The sequence below is a fragment of the Neofelis nebulosa genome, chromosome 11 (genome assembly GCF_028018385.1).
Source record: "Neofelis nebulosa isolate mNeoNeb1 chromosome 11, mNeoNeb1.pri, whole genome shotgun sequence".
NCBI classification, from domain to species: Eukaryota; Metazoa; Chordata; class Mammalia; order Carnivora; family Felidae; genus Neofelis; species Neofelis nebulosa.
The window spans coordinates 82,560,444-82,584,154 of NC_080792.1; the positions used below are offsets into that span (position 1 = coordinate 82,560,444).

Below are 23,711 nucleotides of genomic sequence, written 5' to 3' on the forward strand. Positions count from 1 at the left end.
AAGTGACCCGCGAGTTCAAATTCTTGAATGTTACTGTGAATTCATGGGTTTAAACGTATTGTTTCAGTTGACTGTAGTTGTTACCCTTCTTGATGTTTAAATTGTTCCGTCTTTGGGCCAGTGGAAGTCTATTTAAGATGGCTTCTGAGTCCTTTTGATATGACTGTAGAAGTCATTGATACTTTCCTTGTTTTTTGGAATGACAGGATATTCCAGACTTATCTTGAACATTTCTGCTCCAGATCTGTCATCAGCCATTTTGCCAAAGAATTCTGGTTCCTTTAAGCGGATATAGCATTTAGAGACCATAATCTGAGCACCGGGGATTCTTTCTGCTATTAATCATTGTTTCTAGGGTTTTTCAGTGAACAAATCTAGATACATGTCCTTTCTTTTTCCTTTTTCTAAGATAAAGAATACAATAATTCATACTAATGCTTAGCAGTTCAGGTTCAGGACTGTAGGATTTTTACTTAATGCCATTTCTTATTTCTGTATCTTCTTTCTCCTGTGCCCAGACTGCTTCTGTGCACCTCTGTTTCTCATATGCTTTATCATGTACTATAAATATAACAGTTTTAGAATAACAACACCACTATCAATGATATCATTACTGCAAACAGTACTGCTTGTTGTTGTTGTCTATTTGGAATATACGTATTTTTGCAGATTTTTGTTGTTGTCGTCTTTTGTGTATATCCTATTTACAGTCAGTAATTCCTCTCTGTGTGGTTTTGTCACTAACTGGTCACACAGTGAGGTGCCTTTGTTTAATTTTACTTTTGATATTTTAGACATTAGTTATATAAAAGTTTAATCTTGTTTTATAATTACATAAATTGTGATTCCAAAGTTAAATCTACAAAAACAAGGCATATTCAGTGAAGTCTAGCAAGAGCACACATTTTCTTTTTTAACTTGGTCAGTAGCGAGTTGTATAGAGGATGGCAGACTTATTTTTGTTTTATGTTCTTTTGGAAGGTTTAAGTAGGAGGACATAGACAGTTGTGAATCAGTTCTTTAGTAACAACTTCTTTATGTTCTAGACCCCCAGGTAATTAATAATAAAGAGAAGAGTGCCAGTTAAAAAAAAGACAGGCTGTCCTTGATAGCCCCTAACTAATTTTGCATCTCATTATATATTTTTCCCTTTCTGTAAGTTATATTCATCCCTCTTCAATGATAGATGTTCATTTCTGAGACTGATGAGTCTTGAATGTATTGGTATCCATGATTTCTGTCTTGCATATGAAGAAATATCATTCCTTCTCTGCTCGTTACAAGCACTGCTGGGCTCTGTTAGTTTGAGCCTAAGTTAAGGTTTTAGCTGTTCTGATGCTTGGCAACTTTGGAAATACAATAATACCTAATTATGGCTATATCTGTTGAAGGCAATCCTGTAAATGCTGGTAGCTTGCTTGTTTTTTTTTTTTTTTTTTCCCTTAAAAAAATTTTTTTTTTAAGTTTATTTATTTTTGGGAGAGAGAGAGAGAGAGTGAGAGGGGGAGGGGCAGAGGGAGATTGGGAGATTGGGACATTGGGAGAGAGAATCTATAGCAGGCTCTGCACTGTCAGTGTGGAGCCCGATGTGGGGCTCGAACTCATAAGCCATGAGATCGTGACCTAAGCTGAGACAAGGAGTCGGACGCTTAACTGGTCATGTTTTCCTTCTGCCACTAAAAAAATACAAAAAACGAGTTTTTAAATTGTGCGGTATGTTTAGTTTTATTTTTTATTTTACTTTTTAAAGTTTATTTATTTTAAGAGAGAGAATAAGCAGGGGAGGGACACAGAGAATCCTAAATAGCCTCCACACTGTCAGCATGGACCCCAATGTGGGGCTCGAACTCGCAGACTGTGAGATCATGGCTTGAACCAAAATCAAGAGTTGGACGCTTAACTGACTGAGCCACCCTGGTGCCCCATATGCAGTATAATTTAAATTCTTCAAAAAGGAAAACATTTTATGCATGCTAAATATATTTCAGGGAGATTTAATATGTGAGGTTATGATTATCCCAGTGATGAAGCTTATACTTCTATTTCCTTAAAACAGGAAGTATCATTGCTTTCTCAGGCTCCAGGAAGGCAGAAGATTGATTTGAATTATGAAAGGACAAGTTAGGAAAATAATTGAGGTTAGTCTCAGATCAGTTAGATTGGTGGCCATTAATGAAAACACACTTGTTTTTATAATTTTGTCTGTAACCCAATTTCTTTTTTCCCCCCATTTTAGAAACTTAATTTTAAAATTTTTATTTAATTTTTTAAATAATTTTTAAAGTTTATTTATTTATTTTGAGAGAGAGAGCAGGGGAGGGGCCTAGGGAGAGAGAGAGAATCCCAAGCAGGCTCTGTAGTGCAGGATCATGACTGAACCGAAATCAAGAGTCAGATGCTTAACTGGCTGAGCCACCCAGGGAGGGGCCCTGTAAAAAAAAAAAAAAAATGAAAGTAAACTTGCATTTATCTGTCAGTCTGTCTGTCTGTCTGTCTGTCTATCTATCTATCTAGATCCAAGTTAGTTAACATGTAGTGTAGTAATGGTTTCAGGAGTAGAATTCAGTGATTCGTCACTTACATATAACACCCAGTGCTCATTGCAGCCAGTGCCCTCCTTGATACCCATCACCCGCTTAGCCCACCGCCCCCCCACCTCCCCAACAGCAACCCTCTGTTCTCTGCATTTAAGATCCTCTTATAGTTTGCCTCCCTCTGTTTTTATTTTATTTTCCCTTCCTTTCCCCTATGTGCATCTGTTTTGTTTCTTAAATTCCACATATGAGTGAAATCTTATGATACTTGCCTTTTTCTGACTGACTGATTTTGCTTATCATAATACGCTCTAGATCCATCCATGTTGTTACAAATGTCACTGTTTCATTCCTTTTGATCACCGAGTAACATTCCATTTAATACACACACACCCCCCACATCTTCTTTATCCATTCATCAGTCAATGGACTTTTGGGCTCTTTCCGTAATTTGGCTGTTGTTGATAGTGGTGCTATAAACATTGGGGTGCATGTACCGCTTTGAATTAGCATTTTTGTATCCCTTGGATAAATACCTAGTGGTGCAGTTGCTGGGTCATAGAGTGATTCTGTGTTTAATTTTTTGAGGAACCTCCATACTCTTTTCCAGAGTGGTTGCATTAGTTGCATTCCCACCAGCAGTGCAAAAGTGTTCCTCTTTCTCTGCATCCTCACCAACACCTGTTGTTTCCTGAGTTGTTAATTTTAGCCGCTCTGACAGGTGTGAGGTGGTATCTCATTGTAGTTTTGGTTTGTATTTCCCTGATGATGAGTGATGTGGAGCAATTTTTTCAGGTGTCTGTTAGTCATCTGGATGTCTTCTTTGGAAAAGTGTTTATGTCTTCTGCCCATTTCTTCACTAGATTCTTTGTTTTTTGGGTGTTGGGTTTGATTAGTTCTAAAGCAATTTTTTTCTTTATGTTTATTTTTGAGAGAGAGAGAGAGAGAGAGAGAGAGAGAGAGAGAGAGAGAGAAAGAAAGAGTGGGGAAGGGACACAGAGAGAGGGAGACACAGAATCCGAAGCAGGCTGCAGGCTCCAGGCTCTGAGCTCTCAGCACAGAGCCTGGTGCGGGGCTCGAACTCACCATCTGCAAGATCATGATCTGAGCCAAAGTCAAACACTTAACTGCCTGAGCCACTCAGGTGCCCCCAAGTTTGGTTAGTTCTTTATAGATTTTAGATTCTAAGCCTTTATCGGATATGTCATTTGCAAATGTCTTCTCCCATTCTGTAGGCTGCCTTTTAGTTTTGTTGATTGTTTCCTTCGCTGGGCAGAAGCTTTTTATCTTGATGAGGTCCCAACAGTTCATTTTTGCTTTTGTTTCTCTTGCCTCTGGAGACATGTTGAAAAAGAAGTTGCTGCAGCCAAAGTCAAAGAGGTTGTTGCCTGTTTTCTCCTCTAGGATTTTGATGCTTTCCTGTCTTACATTTAGGTCTTTCATCCATTTTGAGTTTATTTTTGTGTGTGGTGTGAGAAAGTGATCCAGGTTCATTCTTCTGCATGTCACTGTTCAGTTTTCCCAACACCATTTGCTGAAGAGACTGTCTTTTCTTCCATTGGATATTCATCTCTGGTTTGTTGAAGATTTGTTGGCCATACATTTGGGGGTCCGTTTCTGGGTTCTCTGTTTTGTTCCGTTGATCTGTGTGTCTGTTCTTGTGCCAGTACCATACTGTCTTGATGAGTATAGCTTTGTAATACAGTTTGAAGTCCGGAAATTGTGATGTCTCCAGCTTTGGTTTTCTTTTTCAGGATTGTTTTGGGCTATTTGGGGTCTTTTCTGGTTTCATACAAATTTTAGGATTGTTTGTTCTAGCTCTGTGAAGAATGCTGGTGTTATTTGATAGGCATTGCATTGAATATGTAGATTGCTTGGGGGAGTGTAGACATTTTAACAATGTTTGTTCTTCATTCCATGAGCATGGAATGTTTTTCCCTTTCTTTGTGTCTTTTTCAGTTTCTTTCATAAGCTTTCTATAGTTTTCAGCGTACAGATCTTTTACCTCTTTGGGTCGGTTTATTCCTAGGTACCTTACAATTTTTGGTGCAAGTGTAAATGGGATCAATTCCTTGATTTCTCTTTCTGCTGCTTCATTATTGGTGAATAGAAATGCATCCAATTTCTGTACATTGCTTTTATAATCTGTGACTTTGCTGAATTCATGTATCTGTTCTGACAGTTTTTTGGTGGTCTTTTGGGTTTTCCACTTAAGAGTGTCATGTTGTCTGCAAAGAGTGAAAGTTTGAATTCTTCCTTGCCAATTTGTATGCCTTTGATTTCTTTTTGTTGTCTGATTGCCCGGTTTCTTCTTAATGGAATTGGTAGCCCAGAGTTTCTTCCCTCTTGTGGTGGGAGAAAGTAGGGGGAGCCAGAGTGGGAATGGCTAGGAAAGGAGCTCTTCTCAAAAGATCCTTCTTTGTTTTGGCAGATCTGTGGAGAAAGTGATTCTCATGGGAGGTGGGTGGGGAGTGACCATTTGTGTTTCTTTCCTTTGTGGGTAGCTTGAAGGAATCTAGTGATAACCCATGTCTTTGGTCCCAAGTAGCTGACTAGAAGAGACTTAGTCTTATCTGAGTGTCACTAAGTGAAAAGAAACTAGGAGAAAAGAAGAAAACAATGACGTGGGGAAACATTTTTTTTTTTTTTTTTACAGTACATCTTTTTGAAGTGTCATCTCATTTTCTGTGCATTATTGGAATGTACTTTTAACTGACATTTGAAGTGCTTGTGAGGCCAGAACTCTAGAACAAACTGATGGAGGTAAAGTCTGACTTCTCTCTTCCTTTACTGGTACCTTTGCTATTTCCATCACTGCTTTCTCGGTTCTGATTAAACCTTGGCAGCTACGTGAAACCCAACCCATGCGTCCCAGAAGGCAGGCCACACGTGTAATTGGGTAATGTAGGAGGACATGTGCAGTGAGTCCCTTTCCACTCACTGATAGTGTCCTGGGTAGTAGCCCTGAGAAGAGACAGTGAAGACGCGGTGTTTGTGAATACCAACTGAGATCATCACCAAGCAACACACTGCTACTTTTTCTAGTGATGATAAATTACTTCTAGCCTTTATCTTAGCCATTTCATATATTCTGAAAAGGATTGCATCCTGTCCCCTGCCAGTTGGTCTTGGACTCTGGCTGGGTTACCTGTGAAAGTGAGATAGCGAACTGGGATCCACACACGAGACAGGTAAAGTCTAGGAGTAAGAGCGGGAGCCAAGTGTGGGGAATACAGTGAGTTGAAATGAAGTAGGAATAGGGGTAGAACAAAGGAAGACACATGATGGAGAGCAAGATAAGGAAGAGGTAGTGACTAGGGGAGCTTATAGTGGGGAATGAGGCAAGGCTCTGTATTAAAAGCCAGGGCAGTGGTCAGACACCTAGATACATACTAGAGGCAAGGTAGTTGGTTAAAAGTTTATAATTTAGGAGCCAGAACATCTCTTCCCTGAAAAAGAAGACTATCGTTTTGAGCCATTTGTAGCACCGCTCCAGAGACAGCAGTCTTTCCTAGGTGGGAAAGTTCTTCCTAGGTGGGAAGGTTCTTGCTAGGCAATAGCTACTCCCAGATGAGCCAACACAGAAAGCAGCAGTTCACTTTCCGTGCTGAATCGGAATCTTTCCATGCATTCTGCGTTGGCTGTCATCCAGGAGTGAAGACAGTTGCTGACTCTTCAGCAGCTGGTCTAAATCACAAGGGCGTTTACGGTGGGTAAGTAAGGTTTTGGTAAGTTCTCTCTCAAAGTAGATTTCTAGATCACAGTCCAGAAAATCTGAATATGTTTGTATGCAGAAACTGTGAGGTAGGTTAACTTTGGAAGCAAATCACTAGATTATTGTGGGCTAGCACACGATTGACATTTGGAAGAGATGCATCTTGACATCTTCCAAAAGTCCCAGTTTTGTGAATACCATTATGACATAAAATTTTCCTTCGCAAAATATAATTTTTGCCCCGCTGGACCACTCACCAAAAATATTTTTGCAGATGGCTTTTTCTTGTTTCTGACTAAGCATATGGTCACTGGTTCCATTTATAAGTCAGAGTCCTCCCCGATGACTTTCCTCCCTTGTCCTTTTGGCTAACACTAGTCATTCCTTAAACCTCTTCACTTTTACCACCAGCTGTAGCACTTGGCTGCTTTTTAATGTCCATGTCTGTCCGAAGAAAAAGCTTTAAAACAACAGCTTCGGGGAAGTTACTGTGTTCTCAGGCAACAAGTAGAGAAGGATACACAAAGACAACAAAATACACAAACCCACCTGTTGGGCTCATTTGCAAGTGAAGTGACTGCTTCCTTTCACCGGCCCGTGGCCTGTGCGGGGCCTGCTGCTCACATTCTAGCCTCTGCAAAGTTGCCTGGACTACATTTTCATGGTGGCCCTTTTCTGTACATCTGGAATGGCTGAAACTAAAAACTTTAAGTCGATCACTACCAAAGTTCTTCTGTATATTCTTCCTTTCATCTGTCAGTTTTCTTTGAAAAAACTTAGAGTGGTGCCTGGGTGGCTCAGTCAGTTAAGTGTCTGACTTGGGCCCAGGTCCTGATCTCACAGTTCTGTGAGTAGAGCCTGGTGCCTGCTTGGGATTCTGTGTCTCCCTCTCTCGCTGCCCCTCCCCTGCTCGTGCTGTCTCTCTCTCAAAACTAAATAAACGTTATAAAAAATTAAAAAAAAAAATTTAGAGCAATTTGTTTGTAAATTAATACTAACTTCACCAATAATTAGATTGTAGGGATGTTAGGATTCTAACCATATTAGATAAAGTTCTTAAAAGAGGTGTAGAGAAATTAAACAGCATGTATTTCTATATCTGACTTTCTTGTTGGTTTTCTGGTAGGATTTCCTTTTAGAACCAAATGAAGATAACATTTTAGATGTTACCTTTGTTCAAGGTGTGCTTTTAATTCTGGGGATAAATGTAATGGTATAATTCTCTGACATCACGCTTATTTGGAAACATATGTTAGGTTCCTTTGGGTTCTTTTTTTATTTGGAAATTTCATCAGTTTGTAAATAACTACAGCTGTTGTCATGTGTTGGTGCAAACCTTCCATTATCTGTGTTTCCTGCTCCCATCATATACCACCATTAGTGAAGTTAGCCATGTGAATTTAATTTCCAGCTGTAGATGTAAGGAAGTGAGCATGATTGTTTCGATCTATTGTTAAGGAAAGGCTGAATGCTTACTAGGTTTTCTTACACACCTTTAAAAGTATTGTGAATTTCTTACGTTATTTGTCTTTGAGGATATGTAGATAAATCTTAGTACTACATTTGAAAACTATGGTTGTGTATATTCAGTGCTTCAGCTGTAGGACTGAAAATTCTTCTTGATATAGAAGAATTTTGAAATTTACAGTGTTTATATTTTGTAGAATGAATTCTGTCAATTAGGAATTCTTTTCGTGGAATAAAATTAAGTTGTGTTCATGAAATATGGAATGAAGTACCAAGGCTATCTCTCTCTTCCCACTCCCCTTTTACCTGTTCCTGTCAAATACTTTATTTAATATATCTATAATTTTCAAGTTATAAAGTTTCTTTCAAAGTTTGGTTTTAAATGTCATATACCATAATGCTTAATGTCTTTGTTCTGTACTTATTGGCACTTGCATTTTAATCATCCATCCATCCATCCATCCATCCATCCATCCTTGTCTGTGTTGTTTTTGGAAGTTCCTGTGCTATAAAGATTTACAGTTTAGTGGGGTCCTTGTAATTATAATGCCGGGCCTTTGAATTTTTGAAACTTTTAACTTTTAAACTTTTTTTTAACTGTTAAACTTTTTTAACTGTTTTAACTTTTAAACTTATTTTTCTCAGTTCTGATTGAAAGGATGAGTTTCAATAAGAGGCTTAACATTTCATAAAGAAATGCATCTATGTTTTGGCCACTCTTTGAATTATGTTGACGCTTTTAATTAACTTTTACAGGTAGCACCACACCAGGATGACAAGTAATGCCAGGTATCTCTTACAGTATTAAATCGATGTAGCCTGTTAGTATATGTACTGCAAAGCAAGTTTCTGTAAAATAAATTTCACTTTATTGTCCAATTCCATTTCATTTGATAGTCGTAAACTTACTGAGTGTTAGCACTTTAAGGACTATTTATTTTTGCACATCATTTGCAAACGTGTATCAGCAGAACCCACTTGTAAAACCAAATCTTACATGGAACGCTTACATGTGTTAACAACTTCAACGGAGTAAATTTTAAAGATCTCATCGGCTTTATTCAGTGAGCCATGAATCGGACAGCATCTCATCTAGCAGATAGAAAGGATCTTTGAAGAGCTGTACAAAATGGAAGACTTTGTAGGCAGGAGGTGAGACAAGGCAGTTATTCTAGCAAAGAGCTGATTGTTTCAGGGAAGTCATCTTTCTCTGGTGGATGGCAGAGGACTGTCAGGCAGAATACCTCATTAGTGCCGACCAGTAATTCCAGACTGACTGGTTGAGATTTTGTTCCTGGGAGAGGCTGAAATTACCCCTAACTTAGGAATTAAGCCTTGGTTAGGTGTTGTGGGCTCAGCACAAGTGACTCCATTTTAGGCCTGTTGTCTCTTTTCTTAACATGCGGTTTTACCTTACATGGAAAGCTAAAGCATACATAAAGCTGCTGCTCTTCCTGCTTTGAAGGTGGTGTGAAGTTTGTCCTGAGACCTGTGAGGCACTTTCAAGAGCCTGACAGTTCAGAGGAATGTGGTTTGGAGCCACTCATTTGAGTCCAACCCTCCCCAATCCCACATCCCCCAACCCTTTTTGTCAGGTGAGTAGACGCAGACTACCTTTAGTCTGTAGATTTTTGTAGAAAACAGTCATGAAATGTATCTGAAAAGTTTTAACAAAGCCCATTCCTCTGGGTCCAGGTACTTAGCAGTGGGCCTGGCAAGAACAGCAGTGCTTTTGTAAAACTTTGCAATTTCTTTCTTTCATCCTTTTGCAAGATGTTCATATATTTTGAAGAAATCTCCTGACTTTCCATTCACTCCCAAGTCTTTTGTGAGAAGGAATGTGAATTTTTCTTAAGCACTAAAATTGCCTTACTGAGGAGTGAATCTGTGGCAAGATACTGGCGATGAAGAACCCAGGAGGCTGTGTGATGGTGCAGGGTTGGTGGCTTTTTGGGGAAATTAGGGGTTCCTTGTGCCTCATGGCCTTGGGCTGTGTAGAGTGAGTCAGCCAAGCGCAGAGAAGTGAAGTCACTTGCTCAGAGGCATACAGTTTGTTAGCGGCAGAGCCAGAATTGCAGCCCGATCTCTAGTAACACTGCGCTTTTCCCTTTTCCATTGTGCTCCTTGACCTCTGACTGTTGTCTGGATGGCCATAATACTTGAGAAAACACAGTGTTGTATTCCTCAAGTAGAGGGCATTTTATCCTTCAAGTCAGGACTTAGGTCCTGGAAATTGGTGTTTTTCTTTATCTTTTAAAAAATCTTAAGCTATGTAAAACGATTCTGCTTTGAACGAAGGGAACTGGTATCTGCCAAAATCACTATTGAGCTTCTCTAGTCATTTATTTTCTTGAAATTGAAATGAAACTTTCTGAACACAGCCTTACTGAATATGGATTTCAGAGCCATAATAATGCTTCTTGCCTCTGCAGATTTTGAATTGATCTGAGTTTGGCAGTGAATTATGTATGTGTTATTTCAGGAATTTTGCACATGCCCTGCTTTAAACCACTGATTATTTTTGTAAAATGCTGTTGTGTGGATTTGGCTCATTCCATTGACGCTGAACTCATCAGATGGCTATATTGTCTTCTAGGAATGTGACTTGAATTCATTAAATGACACAGGCAACAACATCTGTTTTATAAAGCTAGTTTAGTTCCCTAAAACTTAAAATTTTCAAATTTACAGCTTACAAATAGAATAAACCTTACTTCTTTTATGCCGTAAAAAGATTTCCACAGAGTTTTGATGATGACTTATTTTAGCCTTATTTTTAACGTAATTCTTACAACTTATTTTCTTATTCTATTGTTCATTTTCAAGGAAAAGTAATATTAGGAATGTTGGAAACTTACAGTCTTAAATGAGTGGCTCTCAACTTTTTTAGGTCACCTTATCCGTTTGAGATTTGCAGAAAGCTTTGGATGGTCTAGAATAAGCACCTGTACATGTGCTTCTGAAACTGTGTACAGCTGTGGGGAGTTGGAGCTCTCTAGGGCAGATCCCCTCAAGTTCATTACCTCCTGGTTGATGTTGGTTGGTGTCTTGTGCTTCATATGTGTTACTAAGTATGTTAATAATGCTGGTGACTCTGCACCAAAGTTACCTTCTTTATGTACAGATTTTAGATTTATAGAATATTGGAATTGCTGTTAAAAAATAAAGTATTTTATGATGTTGGTCCATTAACGTATCATTTATATTTCTCTGTTGTATTGTCTATTTTTATTCTTTTCCTCTTCCTTGTGGTTTTTCCAGGGAAGGAAACCTATCCATCTCAAGGTTTCTTGATTTATTATCCCAGCACTGATTTGGATACGTTTGATGAGCAAGGTTTATATGATAGATATATGGTATTAAAATAAAAATATGCTTGTCAGATTTCATCTTGGGAGGTTTGTTCCTTTATGCCTCCTGTGTATAATATTTCCAAGTTGTGTTTTCAATTTGGGATAGAATATGTTAGAGAAAATTGGGACTTAGGTAGAGGTAGATACTCTCCTATGATAAACCATAGGGCTTGTGTATCAAACCAGTGGATGTGCGTTATTATGTGTAGCCGATCCAGTACTCTTTCTTTTTTCTTTTCTTCCCTTTTTCTTTTTCTTGTAATGTTTTGTTTACTTTTGAGAGAGAGGGAGGGTGTGAGCGGGGCAGAGGCAGAGAGAAGGAGAGAGAATCCCAAGCAGGCTCTGCACTGTCAGCACGGAGCTTGACGGGGGGCTCGAATTCACGAACCGTGGGATCACGATCTGAGTTGAAGTTGGACACTCAACCAACTGAGCCACCCAGGTGCACCACTCTTTTTTTAAAACAACAGTTTAAAAAGTTTTAAGAATTTATTTTGAGAGAGCAGTAGAGAGAGAGAAAGTGCACAAGTGAGAGAGGGGAAGGGAGAGAGGGAGAGAGAATCCCAGTCTCCCGTCGATCACGACTTGGGCCGAAACCAAGAGTTGGACGCTTAACTGACTGAGCCGCCCAGGTGCCCCTGACCTGGTACTCTTTGTAGGGGCCGTGTTCTGTGGCAGTGTGGAGTCTCACCAGCAGCTTCAAGGCAAGCACGTGTATCTGCTAGCTAATTCTGAGGATGGCTGTTCTTTTGTAACATCTCTTCAAACTGGATTTTTACTTTAAACTCAGAGGATGGGTCCATTTACTTGCCAGCCCACCCCTTGAAATGATAATGGCAATAGCTACCGTATCTGCTGTGTGACAAGAACTTTTATGATGTTCTCTACCTCCAGCCCTTTATTTAAAAAGCTTTAACTTCCTGACTACTACTCATTTCATCATTTATCTTTAATCATTAAACCAACTCAGATTTATTGATGGGAAATTGAGGTTCAGCGAGGGTGCTGCCTTTGAAGTGTGCTTAATAAGTATCACTTATGTTATCGTGGGCTTTATGTACCAGAACTGTTTGCTTGCTGTATTTCTTTCCCTCCCAGTGGGCTATAGGTGTATTGAGGACAGTCTCCATACATAGTCCTAATACTAGTAATATAGTGCCTGCTAAGTTATTAAGCAATAGTTGAACAATTGCTGGTTGAATGAATTCCCATGAGTTTTACAATTTAGACCCGATAAGCAAAATTATTTTTCTTCACCTGTTTCTCTCACCAGACTACAAATGGTGTTTTACTAATAAGTGTGACAGTTTATTGTGAATGTAATTGATGTCTTCGTTTAGCATCATTTATACAGTATGTGATGAGAAAGGTGGCTAAAATGTATGAAATTGTTAACATTGTCAAAAGTACAAAAGTGCCTTGGAAATGTTGAATGGCTGCCATTGCTTTTTTTTCTGGTCTCAGAAGAAAATGAGACACTTAAAAAGGCAGAGGATTCTGTCACTTTATCAAACAATCTTACATTAGTACGTGAATTTAATCACATATGATTCTTTAAATAGGGTGTTTAAAATGTTTTCTTCTCTTCTATTTGAACTATAACAAAGTAATTTGGCTTACTGCTGATTTAAATGATATTACTTAGAAGACACAGTCTGGGATAGAAAATGTTCGTATAGTCTTGAACCTTCTAAGGAAGGAATATAATTTTCTAATTAATGCCTTTTACTGTGTAAAGATAGTCGTTTTAGGTGATTAGCTTCCTAAATGTTGCAAGTATGATATGAGGGCAAATATATTTCCTTATTTTGGGGGATGTGGGCAAGGGTAGGATTTGATACTGGACGAAAATATTATTTTTCCTATTACATGTTACATGTTTGAATTAAAAAAAAAAGCGTTTAGTAAGTATGAAGTTCCAGTCTTAAAATTTGATGACTGTTTAACCAAATGGGAGCTATTTTCTGAAAGTGCTTTAGGACAATCAAGTGCTAGTGCTTTTACACGCTTATTCAAAGTACAAATTTAGGCGTTTGATGAAAGTATTTTCTGAGAGAGAATGCTTCAAAGTCAGATTATCAGCTTCCGTAAGCCTCAAGGGTGACACAGTTTAAAGTTTCGTTCCTCTAGATAAGGGCTTAGCGTGTTCTGCAGATGCGGGTGTTTATTGTTTGAGGAAAAGCTGTTTGACATGAACATAAAGTGTGTGAAACCTGTGCCCCTTTTATGTAAAGTCTTTTCTCCACTTTCTTAGATAGAGATGGCTAAGATTATGTTTTTGAAATCTACTAAAAATCAAAATTTGCTTCGAGGATAACACCTGTTTTTGTGGCGGGCTAGTGTTATATAAAATGGGTCTGCCCTCTCGTGTAAAAGCCCATAGAGAGCATATGGAAGAGACGAGGGCATAGATGGGACTGCACAGGGAAGGGAGTGGTTAGATGGCCAGTTTGGGAGGCTTAGAGGAAGAGCAGCAGATCAGTAGATGATGGCTTCTTCTCTGAATGGATCAGACCTCTTTGCAGGGTCCAAGTCAGTGTATCAAACTGTAGATACATAATTTTTGCTAGCTCCTAGGGGCAGAGAGGGTGGGAATAAGGACCTAAAGAGAGGTAGTAGGAGACCCTAACTTTGTGTAATTGTACTCTTAAAGTCTTACGTTTCTTAGAATCTGTGTCTTTATCTAAAGCTATAGCTGTAATTCATTTTACTAATTTTCTTAAAGCGTGTTCATGCATTCAGTTTTTATTATTCATCAGACAGTTTTTGCATGCTTATTATGTGGAGAGCTGTGATTGTAAGAGGCATTTCTTGAGGTCCTGCGTTTAAGGAGCTCTTAGTCTAGAGGAGGTGTTGGAGGCAGGATGACTGACACAAGAAAGAGGTTAACTATCAAATTAAGTGATGACAATAACTAACATTCAGGATGTTTTCTGGTTGAAAGACTGGGCCCTCAGCTCCATGAGTGAGGTTGTCAGGCAAGTCTCAGTGTGCAGAGGCAGGCCTGTACTTCAATGTGGGCTCATAGGAGTGAAAGCAATTTATTCTACTTGGTTATGGATGGAAGCTTTGCACAAAGTAGGTGGGACCTATTGCCTTTAAAGACTAGGATTTCACTAGGCGGGGAGGAAGGAGAAGCCACGCAAAGCTGACAACATAGCATAAAAGGCATGGTTTTTGTTTTTGAGTATATGACATACACAGGATACCTTGAATACTCTTGGGTTACTTGAACATTGAGTTTTAAGTCAAGGAGGGGAAGGAAAGACAGATTAAGGTTAAGGTCAGGCTGTGATGTAAGATTGTACATTTCAGGCCAAAGTCGGAGAAAAGATGAAATGGCCTAATTTTTTTTTTTATGGTTTAGTTCTTTAATACTTTTTTTCTTTTCTTTTGCATTCATTAAAGTTCTTGGATTCTTGGTGTGTGGAAGAAAAGTAACACATAACAACTCGTGTTTGGGTTATCTGTCAAACACTGTGGAGGGTATTTCGTATTGCTAATGAATGTGTGATTTCATAGGCATTGTCCAAGTGGTCTCTTATGTAAAAATTTTCTATCAAAGTGATTGCTTTTATGTGAACTTGTTAGTTGTTTTTTTTTTTTTTTGTTTTTTTTTTTTTGCTTTTTATAAAAGAGGATGGATTGCTGGGTGGTAAATGCCAATTTGAAATGTTATCTTCCTTTTATTAAAAAATCATAAAGTGTTGCTTTCTAATTTTTATGGTTTTAGCTAGCAGCTGGTGAATTAACTACTTTTGAAGCAGTTGGAGCTCCCATTTTTATCCAAGAAGAACATCTTCCTGATGAAAATAGAGTAGTGGTTGTGCTAAATGACTGAAGAATGGACAAAGAGATAAAGCAGAGAACAGAGATAAGAGTTTCTTGTGGCCGCAAGCCAAAGGCCCACTGACATTTGCAGATAACTAAAAAGCACGTGGTGTGTTTCTCCTACCGTCAGATAGATGCTGCCTGAGCTGTACTCTAGCTATGAGGCCAGCCCCTCCGCTGCGTCCGCAGGTAGGCTGCGTGTCGTTGGCCGTGTTGTCATCCACTAGAACTCCAGGCAAATTTATGGATCACCTGGGTGGAGATTTGGACTGAAGTAGAGTGAATATGCTGTTTATCACCAGCAAAGAATATACTTTGTCTTGCAGGGTTGCTGAACTGATGTTCTGTTTATAGTTTGTGTTTCCGATTTGTGTGGTTACTTTTTATTTTTTTTAATTTTTATTTATTTATTTTTTTAAATGTTTATTTATTTTTGAGACAGAGAGAGACAGAGCATGAACGGGGGAGGGTCAGAGAAACAGACACAGAATCTGAAACAGGCTCCAGGCTCTGAGCTGTCAGCCCAGAGCCCGACGTGGGGCTCGAACTCACGGATCGCGAGATCGTGACCTGAGCCGAAGTCAGATGCTTAACCAACTGAGCTACCCAGGCGCCCCTGTGTGGTTACTTTTTAAACTGTGCTGTATCTTTGAAAGACTCCTAAAGATACATATTCTCATCAAAACAAATGATTATTTTATAATAATCATTATAAATAAAATACAGTTGTTTGAAGCCAGGTCTGCGTAAACTAAAATTAATGCCCTTTGATTAATTTCGTATTTCCACTACAACACAGAAAACTTTAACCAGTTGTGTATCTTGACCAGTTCAGATAAAATCATGGATTCTTCAGCCATATAGTTAGCTGAACTACCAAAAAGAGACTTAAACCTCATAGTGTAAATGTAGCCTCCCTTGTCAGCATTATTCCTTTTCTGACTACTTATTTTAAATTTAGAGAGAAGAGTTAATAGGCCGTTTTGATTGAGTAATTTGTTATAGCACTAGCTGGGCTTTTGGTTTATATATGTGATGTAAGTTAACCAGAAATTGTATTCTTTGTTGGGAATTCTGTTACTCAGTCCTGCAGTCTACTATTCTGGTAGTCTTCTGCCCCAGTCCCAAGTTTTTACCACAGTTTTGAAAAGAAAAGCACTCTCATCTCATGCCTCATTTCTCTGGGCATAGAAACTGAATTTCAAGGACTGTTGAGTTGCAGCCGAAGACTGGGCCAGTTAGACTCTTGTTAATTGCACCTTATTTATTGGCCCTCCATTTCAGCTTTGCTCTGTGGAACCACCTGGAAGATCTCTGTGGTGTTCTGGGGTAGCATGTGAGTTATACAAAAAAACAAAAACAAAACTTTCAAAATATAATTGAAAAATTAGGTTAAATGAATTAACATTTTTTTCCTTGCCACTTGAAAGTTAGATTCTATGTTACTTTACAGTGTTCCCTTTATGTAAATTTGTTAACATTAATTCATCTATCTGGGTAATACGTGATTCGGTCGTATTCTCTTTTCTGATGTAAGGCCAATCTCTTGCGATTGCTTTACTTGTTCTGAAACTGTGGTTAAATACATTTTGGAGCCTCTTTATCTGTCCTTTATATGTGTATTTTTAAAAAATTCTTTACCTCTGCCACATCCTAGTTAAATTAATTATTCTAGTTCCTTCATTCCTTTTCAGTTTTTCCCGTTTAAACTTCACCCCTTCTATTGAATTTTCAATTTTAGTGCTTGTTTTAAATTTCAAAAATTTATTTTCAAGCTTTCTAAATTGATTTTCTCATTTCCACCTAATCTGGTTTCACTTTTGCTTGTCTCATGGTTTTTATCCTTTTATAAAAGAAATTTAATAACTTTTCTTATGTTTGTTTATCTTTTAGGAACTATTAAACATACTATTTGCACGCATCTTCCAGACTTTCCTGATTCTGTTTTGTTTGGAGGGATTGCATATTTTGGTTGCTGTATTTGCAGACTTACTAGTTTTCTTCATATGTTGTGGTACAACCTGACTGTCAAGTCCCCCCGCCCCCCACAGCCCCTTCTTATCGGTGGTTTTGCAGGTGTTCTTAAGTGGCTCTCCTGACCGGGTTCCCCCTTCCAAAACCAGATCTTAGATTGGCAGGTTGGAGCACCTGCCCCTCGATGATACTGGGTGTACCTTTGTACTCTTGGCTAGGCGACCGAGTGGTGTGGCTTAGGCCCTAGTGTTATGCCGCGTGTAGTCTAACTTTTCTAGGTGCTCTGCTTAAAAGCCGCACTCCCCATGCACACAGTTTACTTACCCTCCGGGTAGCTGTTAGCAGCAGTTCTTTTTCAGCCCAGTTGTGACTCTAGGCTCTCATCCTGGGTGGGCCTTTTTCATTCCTGTTCTTACAGGGTCTGAAGTCTAGGCCTCCCTGCTACCCTTCTAAAATCAGACCATAGCAGGTTCACAGCTTCAGCCCCTCTTATTGTTGTGTGTTTCTGTTTGGTGGAGGTGTTTGTCTTTTTTTTTTTTTTTAAGTGTAACCATGCCTTTTATTTTTAAATTAAAAAAAAAAAATTTTTTAAGCTATGCCTTTTAAATTTCTCTTTCTGTATTTTATCTATGATTGCTGTGTATATGGAACAAGGTGGGTGTTCAAAACAATTTTTGATGTCATCTTGACTGGAAGTCCTGAGTTTTATCTTTAATTATGAGTAAATCAATTAAAAAAACAGAATGGTTCCAGTTTATAATATTCCCAGTCATATTTTAACATTCCTGATTTATTTATAAAAAACAATCTTCTTATAACATGTAAATTTTTGTCCTTGTGCAGTTTAGCCAAAATTTACTTTGTGGGCTTTATATTTTTGAAGTACTTTTCAATTTATTGAAAGTGAATTTGATCAGATGGGTTGAAGATTTACAGATGAAGTAGTTTTAAATGGAATTATTTTTACTATCTCTCTAATGATTAGGAATCATCTTGTACTTACAGAAAAATAGGGGTGTTGGACAGACAGGGTTTTCTTCTCTCTTTCCCTTCCTTAATTTCCTTCCCCTTCCCTTCTTTTGTCATTTACAACCCTCTTTGTAAAAAAATGGAGTGTAGAAAAGATTCTGCTTTAGTATTCTTATTTTGGTTCTGGTTATTTGAAATCTTCTAAGTTGTTGGAAAGTTAGAAAGTTAATACGAGCTTTTTAATAATGACATTGAACTATGGTAGTGTCTATTTGCTAATTACTTAAATCATCTTTAAGCTTTGAATAGCTTCTCATTTGAGCGCACTATTATAGGTTTGTTTTTGTTTTGGTTTGGTTTTTTTAAATGAGATACTTGTCATGTTACCATTTTCCTTATGAATTGTATTTCTCCTGTGGACTTAGAGGCACTTTCTGATTGTTACTCCCACTGTTCCCGTGATGGTTTCCTTCTCCTGAGGAGTAGGCTGTGGTTTTCATTTTTCATTTCTTTGTACCTTTTTCTTTCATTTTGGACACTCTGGTTATAAGGCATTAGGAATTCTGCAGTTGTGAGGATGAGCTGTTCTTTTTTTTTGAGATTTCTAATTTAACTTCGAATCATCTTGCCTAGATTTGATAATGTATTTAGATATACTGCTTGAGAATTTTTTGAAGAAGTATTGAAAAATAATTAGCTCGCATTTCAAGTTATTCTAAAACAATAAATTAATATGTAGGCCTATTTTTATTTTTTTTAAATGTTTATTTTTGAGAGAGAGTGCACATGAGCATGGGGGGTGGGGAGGAGCAAAGAGGGGGAGAGAAGGAGAATCCCAAGCAGGCTCTGGATGATCAGCTCAGAGGCCAATGTGGGGCTTGATCTCACCAACCCTGAGATCATGACCTGAGCCAAAACTAAGAGTCAAACGCTTGCTCACACAATTGAGTCACCCAGGCGCCCTTGTAGGCCTATTTTTAATTGGTATTTGTGCTTACATAAATTTGAAGCCTTAGGTTTTTAGGTTCTAAGACAGACAAAGCACTGTGGGAGACAAACCATAAGAGACTCCTAAATACAGAGAACAAACTGAGGGTTGCTGGAGGGGAGGTGAGGGAGGGCTTTTAAAGGGGTGAGGGCAGTAAGGGGGGCACTTGTTGGGGTGAGCACTGGGTGTTCTGTGTAAGTGATGAATCACTGAGTTCTATTCCTGAAAAAAGAAATATCTATCTATCTATCTATCTATCTATCTATCTATCTATCTATATAGATACATATTTTGATTAAAAAAGAAAAAAAAAGATAAAGCACTGTGACCAGAAAACTTTTACTCCGTTGAAAAAAGGCTTCTGATTTTTTAAAAAATAAATTAGTTTAAAAACTATTTTAACGTTAGAATACAGAAATAAGAGTCAGTTTTTCTTATTCCTATTACTTGTCACAGGCTTAGAAATTGGGGAATCTTGAACTATCCAGTTTCCCGAGTGGGTTTGTAATACAAGTTTAATACTTTGGTGTATTCATGTCCTAGATATATCTGATATAATTAAGGAAGAACAGTCCTGCATTCCTAGAAAGTCCTATGAGGTCATATGTAATAAAACCTTTTATTATTGTCAACTTCTAGTTTTCCCTTTTTAAATATGTTTAAGTGAGATTAATTTCTAATTTCTGTTTCTGTTAGTGTCAGTTTTATTTTTTGCATTTGATTTCTGTTTACTTATTCTTTGGCTTATTTTCCTTTAGATTAAGCAGGTGGAAATCCTTATTTCATTTATTTTTAAATTATTTGTTTAATTTTATTTTTTGAGAGAGAGAGAGAGAGAGAGAGAGCGAGCGAGCAAGCAAGTGGGGGAGAGGGGCAGAGAGACAGGAAGGGAGAGAATCATGAGCAGGCTCCACACTCATTGTGGAGCCCAAGGTGGGGCTCGATCTCACAACTGTGAGATTATGACCTGAGCTGAAATCAAGAGCTAGAAACTTAACACTGAGCCACCCAGGCATCCCTTGTTTATTTCTAAAGCAAAAATAACTAAATGTATATTTTAGACAGTTAAGTTTTCTCCAGCTATGCTAGCAGTTTTCAAATTTTGGTACACTTGTTTTAAAAAGTATTTTATTATGTTCTGTCATTTGGGAAGCAAGTATGCCTGACTACTAAGGTCACTGAAAGGACAATGCAGAAGGGACTCCTCCTACGAAGGCAACAGCCACAACTTTTCCATAGCCCTGTAAATTTATTATTATTTTTGCCTTCTTTCATGAATTGTATTACTGAGTATTAGACCTTTAAAAAAAATTACCTTGGGTGGGGGGCGCCTGGGTGGCTCAGTCCGTTCAGCGTCTGACTTCGGCTCAGGTCATGATCTCACGGTCCGTGAGTTCAAGCCCCGCGTCAGGCTCTGTGCTGACGGCTCAGAGCCTGGAGCCTGTTTCAGATTCTGTGTTTCCCTCTCTCTCTGCCCCTCCCCTGCTCATGCTCTGTCTCTCTCTGTCTCAAAACTAAATAAAAACATTTAAACAAAAATTAAAAAAAAATTACCTTGGGGCACCTGGGTGACTCAGTTGGTTAAACATCTGACTCTTGATTTCGGCTCAGGCCCTGATCTCACAGTTGGTGAGGTCTGCGCTGTCAGCGCAGAACCTGCTTGAGATTCTCTTTCCTCCTGTCTCTCTGCGCTTTCTTGACACACACACATACTGTGTTTCTCAAGAATACATGTTATTACCTTACTTATTTTTCTGCTTTTGTAGCATTTGAATATTGACTATTTCAGCATACCTATTTTAACTACTTTTTCTATTTCTTGCCATTATTAACAAATGGAATGAATATCATCTTAGGTAGGATAAAAATTATTAATACTTTGGGTATATTCTTCTCTCCTTTATCTTCTCCTTGAAAATCCTTTGGTGATTTGAAGTAATTGGACTTTTAAATTTTGATGCTATAGTGCATTTAACTTAAACCTAACATATCTTTGCCCTTAAAACAATCAGTTTTAATTTTGAGAGTTAAAAACAGGTGCATGTTTAAATTCAGAGTTTGATAAGTGTTTTGCCAATGGATCCTTGTTACTAACAGCACTGCAGTTTTTAAACATTAGATAAATAGTGATTAGAGATAGGATTTTGTGTGAGGTAGTTGATGGAAATGACTGTTTTTGACTGAACTAAGCTGTGATTTTCAAGGTAGCAGCAGAAACATCCAGGATAGGAAAGTCTGTCATTGTTTTCATAGACAAGGTCAAATTGTGTTGTTTTCACGTGTTTAAACAGTACAGTATATCACAGTTTACTCTGAAACTAAAACAAATGAACTTTTAAAAATGTGGCATGCAAAGGAGTCCTTATACTTCGTTTTGATGAGTTGACTTAACAAAAAGTATCAGATTGTTTGACAGGTTGGCCAAATGATCATGTTTTGGATTGTTTCCTGAAAAAAAAAAAAAAAAAAAAAAAGACTTGAGGCTTTTTATGTAAAGCATATGTTGAATAGTAAAGAGGAATGTACTTTTATTCAGATTTGATGTAGTAATTTTTTTTGTATTCACAAACTTCATACTTAACAAAAACAGAATTAAAAACTATTTCACAGCAATACTTCATGAGTTCTCTTTGCAAATTGTGACAGACTTAAGCCCCCAAATTAATTCCTATGCATGATAAGAGCTCTCAAAAATAGTAATGGGGAAATTACCTCAACATGATAAAGAACATCTACAGAAACCTGCACCTCACATCATATTGAATAATGGAAGACTGAATTACTTTCTCACTAAGATCAGGAACAAGGCAAGGATGTCTGCTTTTACCATTCTTATTCCGTGCAATGTTGATGTTCTAGCCAATGCAGTAAGAAAGAAAAAAAAAAATAAAAGGCATGCAGATCAGAAAGAAAGAAAGGGCTGTCCCCATTTGCAGATAAAATCCCAAGGAATGCAAACACACCACCCAAAAACACCCCACTAAGTCTAGAACCAGTAAGTGAAGTCAGTAAGGTCACAGGATACAAGCTGCACAAACAAAAATCATTTATTTCTATATATTAGTGATGAATCTGTGGACAATGAAATTGATAATACAATACCATTTATAATTACTCAAAAAATACCTAGGTGTAGGAGTGCCTGGGTGGCTCAGTCATTTTGAGCATCCAACTCTTTGATTTTGGCTCAGGTCATGATCCCAGGGTCCTGAGATCCAGCCCTCCGTTGGGTCCCATGCTGAGTGTGGAGGAAGATCTTGGTGATCTAGGACTGCTTAGACCTGAAACCAAAACAGGAGGAGTTGATAAATTTATTACCAACATTAAAAACGTGTACTCTGCAAAAACCCCATTTAAGAGGATGGAAGGAAAAACCGAAGTGGAAGAAAGTACTTGTAAACCCTGCGTGTGATGAAGAGATAGTATCTAAAAAATGTACAGATTTCTCAAAGCTCAGTAGTAAAAACCTAAATAGTCCAACTAGAAAATGGGCAAATGACCCCTGGGCGACTCAGTCGATTAAGCGTTTGGCTCTTAGGTCATGATCTCACAGTTCCGGAGTTCGAGCTCCACATCAGACTTCACACTCCACTCACAGTGAGGGGGCCTGCTTGGGATTCCCTCTCTCCTCTCTCTCTGCCCCTCCCCCCACTCATTCTCTCTCTCAAAATAAATAACACTTAAAAAATGGCCAAAGGACATGAAGAGACAAATACATGAGGCAAATATGCATATTAAAAGATATTTACCATTATTAGCCCATTAGGAAAATGCAAATTAATTAATTATAACCAGTTATTAACTACATACCTGTCAAGATGGCTCAAATAAACAGTGACAACACCAAATGTGTTGTAAAGAGAAGAGGTGGAGAGTCAGGATCAATTATGTGTTGCTAGCAGGGCTAGCAATAAACAGTTCGGCAGGCAGTTTAAAAAACAACTAACCATGCAGCTACCTACCATGCAGCCCTCCATGCCCTCCTGGGCATGGATCCTAGATCTGTAAACACACATATTCACACAGAAACCCGTATACCAGTGTTTGTGGCGTCTTTATTAATAAAAGCCCCACATTAGAAACAACACAGATGTCCTTCAACATGTGGAAAGTTAAAACTGTAATAAAGTCATACAGTGGAATCCTTACTGGTTAATAAAAAGGACACACAACAGCCTGGTTGCATCTCCAGTGAATTATATTGAGTGAAAAGGTGGATCCCAAAAGTTATGTACTGTAGGAGTCCATTTATACGACATTCTTAAAATGACTTAATTATAGACATACAGAACAGATCAGTGGTTGCCAGGAATTCAGGTGGGGAGGGTAAGGGAAGTTAATATGGCTCTTTAAAAAGGGGTCATCAGGGATCTTTGTGATGATGGCAGTGTTTTCTACCCTGGGAGATACAAGACATTCTCTTAAGATAGTTATGCAAGCAGTTAGCACTGGGGGGCACTGGATAAAGGGTGCAGGAGATATTTCAGTATTACTTCTTACGACTGTGTATGAATATACAATTATCTCAAAATAAAATGCTTAATTACAAAATATAAGTGAATTATTTTTCCTTTCACTAGGTAAGGAAAAATAATTCACGTATATTCTGTTTTACTTTTTGGCATCTGTATAGTTTGCTGGCTATATAAAATGTGAATCCCAATCAATATCTATTTCCATGACTGTTCCTATCCTTTTAGAGGTGTTGAAAATTGATCTTTGAACAACATACCCTTTAATCTGGACACAGATTATTTTTCCCCTATATTACTTGAAAACTTAGCTATCCTCAGACTCCTCAGAAAACATGGTTTAGAAATGTGCTTCTTGGTCATAATATAATTAGTATCTTCCTTCATGTTTAGAATTTCTCTTCCAGA

At 38.1% G+C, this 23,711-nt stretch overlaps 1 protein-coding gene and 1 long non-coding RNA gene across 3 annotated transcripts in view; both read left to right on the plus strand.

Moving 5' to 3' along the window:
- The window catches only part of MED13L (mediator complex subunit 13L), a 305,493-nt gene that overhangs the window by 64,595 nt on the left and 217,187 nt on the right, over positions 1 to 23,711 (plus strand). The window lies entirely within an intron of this gene.
- LOC131489289 (uncharacterized) lies at positions 1,665 to 16,922 on the plus strand. Its single transcript, XR_009250463.1, has 2 exons — positions 1,665 to 8,505; positions 9,182 to 16,922. It is a non-coding gene; the product is annotated as an uncharacterized LOC131489289 (long non-coding RNA).